This window comes from Mobula hypostoma, chromosome 3 (genome assembly GCF_963921235.1).
Source record: "Mobula hypostoma chromosome 3, sMobHyp1.1, whole genome shotgun sequence".
In the NCBI taxonomy this organism is placed as follows: domain Eukaryota; kingdom Metazoa; phylum Chordata; class Chondrichthyes; order Myliobatiformes; family Myliobatidae; genus Mobula; species Mobula hypostoma.
In genome coordinates this window covers 185019668-185024800 of record NC_086099.1, presented here as the reverse complement: position 1 = coordinate 185024800, position 5133 = coordinate 185019668, and positions in this window count along the sequence as shown.

The window sequence follows — 5133 nt, the reverse complement described above, 5'->3', positions numbered from 1 at the left end:
CTAACTATAGCATAAATGCACTCCTTTCTTAGCCTGACACTGTTAAGTACTTACATCTTTTTAGCTGATTTTATTTCAGATTTCCAGTATCTATAAGTGTCTATTTTATTTTTTCTTACTTTTGCACCTAACTCTTTGTAATAATTAATAGTGTTGTGCTGGTTTTCCTAATTGCTTGCATTTCCTGCATACTAGCCTTTTGTAGATCATGCATTAGGACCCTCTATTTCTCTGAGCTCTGTAATATCTTACCCCTAACATCTTTTCTGCCAAAATGGACAATTTTGCAATTCCCCATATTGCATTGCATTTGTCTGATCTTTGATCACTCATTTGACCTACTACATCCCTTTCCTACCTACTTTTGCAGCATCAGCAAATTTAGCAATTGAATATTTAGTGCCTCCATCCAAAAGCTGAGGCATCAATACGTATCCCTATGGCACATCACTCGTTACTTCTTGCCAACCAGAAAAAGACCGTTCCCTGTTTCCTATTAGTCAGCCAACACTTTGTCCACAGGCAACTTCTTACAGGATGAACTTCTTTATTTTTCACAATTATCAAATGCTTTTCTAAAATCTTGGCATATTCCAAGGGTGTTATCTTATGGTCTTATGCTGTCTGTATTCAGGCAACAATCTTAATTACCTTGATACTACCTTGATGTTTCTAAGTGCTTTTCTCCAACTTCTCTAAAATTTTATGATCAGTATCAAATGTTTTGAAATACATATCTGAATGCGTTTTATTATGAAATATTGCATGTAAATCAACCATTTTCCCTTTTTTATGGATACACATTACACTGAATCAAAGGCGAGATGGCGTAGGAAATAATTTCCAAAATTCAAAAGAGCGTGGGCTGATAATTTCTTTCCATATTTTTATGTATTTACAGATCACCTGATAATTTATGTTAATGAAAAACAGGATTGCGGGAAGCCCAAGTCTCTCACTTTAACAGTCAGATTTAAAGCAACGGATTAGCGGTTTGTCATATTATCATGCGGACTGTTTTAATACATTGGGTAGATACGTAACAACAGATATATGCGCCCGCAGTGCTCTTTGCAAACCCCGAAATTTTATGGTAGGTTATGAATGTCGTTCAAAAACCCATGCAGTCTGGCTTTCCAAGTTGCAATGTGTTTCTGAAATTCACAGCAGTACTTGCATTGAATAATAAACTGCTACTTTAAATATATTCCGTTATATCGCAGTTGCATTCATTTTTCTCCAAAGCAAAATAAAATGAAATATCTATCTGAGTTAATGAACTCAGAATTACAAAGCATCCATCAAGAAGTTATTCCCCGCAGGATTCATGGTAAGAACATGGTGAAAGGATTTACAATAATTCTCTCCTTTTTGTGCATTCGGTCGTTATGGCGGATCAAGTATAAAGCGAGTGATGGTGATATCTGAACTGTACACATTTCTGGCTCTATAATGAGACTAATCCTTTACTAAATCCTGAAGCGTGTTGATATGAATATCCAGGATATTAAACCCATATGCAAATTGTTATTAAAGCTATATTTGTGTTGTAGATGTTAGTCCAGCTATATCAAACAGCGCCAACTGGTTGTACTAGCACGAATTTACACTCTGTCTTCTGTCCCTCCTGATACAAAATGGTTTATTCTTCTCTCCAATTGTGCGGTGCAACCGGTGGCGTCTGCTACAACAGCAAGAAGGTAAAAGATGCTGGAAAGATTTGAATAGTCAAACGCTTTCGTTTTCAAATGCGTTTGTCATGGTAAAATACAGCCCCTGTCTTTCGCCCTCTCATAAATCAATATCGTCAGACAGAAAGTTTTATGGTGAGTTTAACACTAATTTAAATATTTAACAGGGAATTCATGGGTTGAATTTTACTGGCATTCGGACGTTATCAATGAGTCTTTTATATATATATATATATATATATATTACGTTATTTACTAAAATGTTTTGCGGTTTTGCGATCACGTTCTCTATTCCGACAGGAATTTCAAGTTCTAGCCATAGGGAAAGCTGTTCCACATTTCTGCACTGTTCGATGCCTTTCGTCGAGTTGCAGTATCTTCTATATAATCAGAGTAATACGCTATGATTGTATGGAAATTACATAAGTTTCACGATCTATGAACGTTTTTGATTAACTAGTTCACTTATATCGGTGATGTAAACTCAGAGGGGAGCTGAGCTGGTTTTATTTCCTGGCCCGGACTCTGAACTGCTCAACCCTGTCGAATTCACCTCAAGGGTTAATCGTAATCGGACTGGATCTTTCCTCAAACTGGCTTTCCGACATTTTCGCGATTGTCTGTGTTGACTAACCGTCTTCACAGTCATACCTTCAAACACAGGAGACAACTTCAACCACCACGTTTAACAATTTCTGCAAATCTGAGTTGGAAAATCTAACCCAACTTTACTCGTAGTTTCTAGAAGAAAGAGCTAAATAGACAAAAGGCAGTTTAACCAAAAGGTCGGACTATTAATCTCTGAAATCGTTGACATTCAGTTGAGTTAATGACATTATTCCATCACATCCATTCATAAAGCGATCTCCTTGTTTCTGACTCTGACTCTGAAAAGATGGATCTCCATCACAGACGGCCATTCCTTTACATAGTTCACTATTCTTTATGACAATAGATTAGTAATAGAGAATTTGACGACATTGTCGCAAATTTACTTCAATAGCTGCGGATTTTCTTTGGCTGAAGTTCAGAAATAAATGTTTGTGTGTGAGCTATAATGTATTTATAAGTAATTATGTATATTTTACATTCAATGATAAAAAAAACTGGAATACTGAAAAGAACTATTTAACTCAAATATAGCATAATAATCTCCCATATCACTTGAGCTCTAATACTTTTATTTATTTATCTTTTTTATTAAACTTAACATGGAGAAGATTCACACCACGTTGTCTATGTTTGGAGAAACATCACTTCACTTACCTTTATCGGCCCTGTGATGAGAAATGTGTTCATTGCTGCCCGCAGCTGCATTAGTCTCACGGAAACAAAATCCTGCTGAGAAACGCAAATAATACGAAAAACAAAGTAATTAATGCCTAAAAGAGTTTAGGGCTGATGTGATACTTGTATCCATGATGAGGTTAAATGCAGTGAAAATGACGCGTGCTTTTGCACTTCGGGAACTGACAACTGGGGAAAATCTGCTTCATATTTCTCAACAAAAGGGCTTCCTTGACTTGATGGGTTGTAACAAGTTTTCATGTCCCCTCGTATACAAAGTACATCTCGAAGTATGCATCGGAATACTTTATACGAAGCCTATGGGTAAAAGAGAAAAGGAATGCCATTCATCGGATTCGGGATTTGGAAATGCTAACACTGACGAATGGACTATGTTACGAGAAAGATTTTAATTTCATTATTGATGATAATTTATGACTTAAATGATATGAAATATGGAAATGGCTCCAAGTGATAATGTCAAAAATGCCAATCAAAGAATTTGCCGTACATTTAAATCTACTTGAAAATGAATAACATATTTTGAGGCACTTAATCATTTTAAATAATATTATTTAAGTCTTTGCTGTAAATATCCCTTGTTAACTTGTGTGGGTGCATTACTCTCTTACTGGAAGAACCTCTCCTTTCCGCGTTGCGCAACGTTGCTTTTAACCTCATTCGCAAGATATGCCTGAAAAGTTAAAAGATACAAAGATACTATTCTATAGCTTTAACAAAAAAAAGCTAAACACGAAATAAGATCTTCAACTTGACCTTGGAAAGGGTTTCTGTGCCTCTCGCTAATCTGTCAAATCCATGATCCATGACAATGATGCATTTAAAAGTATTGTCAGATGAATGGTTTGATAAATTCACTGCTGAAAACATTGGGGTCATTTGTAACGACATGCTCAAAAGTAAGTCACTTTAGCGAGAAGTTTTGTTACGCGATATAAGAAAACGAATCGCCAAATCAGCACTGTAATATTTCTCAGGGCCAAAAAAAAGCTGGGAACAATACTTCTCATATTTAACGCGATATTTAGATGCTTTGGTTAGGAACAAAAGTCATAGCAAGACGTCTTTATTGCTAATTCAGTCAAAGGCACATGGCTGGTTTTCCCGCAGAAAGGTCACTGTCGTTGTGTTTGGTCCACCGAGGGGGTGTTTTCAGACTGAAAACTGAGCCAGCTGTCTCTGTCATACCCTCGCCATTGGAGAGCACCAACTGTGCATGGTTGTTAGCCACATTCTACACCTGCAAAATCTACCGATTACCAACACTTTTCAATTTTTTAACATTGAACAAACAATGCAAGCCGTGGCTGACAGCGTTTGGCCGTGTAGAAGCTCTGGTAGGTACCAGCCTCGCAAATGCATGCGCTGTCGCATTGAGTAGCCTCAGCGAGCGTAGATCAAAGGTCCTTCAAACAAGTGTAATAATTTTGAAATCAAACTGACCAATAGCTCTTCGAATTGATCGTTCACCTTCTCCATTCCACCGTTAATATCAATCATCTAACAGGATGGGGTAGACCACCGGATGAGTGAACTGTCGCAAGTTCACGTGAGATGTGTCCCCTTAGAGCACAATCCAAAATTGTATTACCACACACTACAGTGTGCGTGGATGCAAATTCCTTATTTCACACTTCAGCTTGAAAGTATGGACTTAAAGTCCTATTTACCTGTATTGTGCACCTAATGACTCGCCGTGAGATAATGTGAATAGATCTAATCTCTAAACCTATGTTTTCAAAATCGGCCGCTTGGCGAAAAGCATAATGTTTCATTCCATTGGGGATTTGTCTGATATCATTAAATTTCGTGTTCATGGTCAATATTTATCTGAAATTGTCTATAACAGCGCAGAGATTCCACGGCTGTTCTGTGAATGAATAAAACTTCAGTTCACCAGAAGTTGCTATTGGCTCCTACGATTAATATTTCTGTTATAACTATCCCCATGTGAGCAATTTTGTTCAGTATACAATGGAGACCGCTTTAACAAGTGTATCCCCAGGACTGAACGCGCATGGTTCTCAGCACATCCTCATTTTCCCCTTATTCTCGATTCTAAATGAGTCTGAGGCGTCTACAGGAACGACTTATTTACTTTTGAACTGCAGAAAAGGGTATTACAGTGAATCCA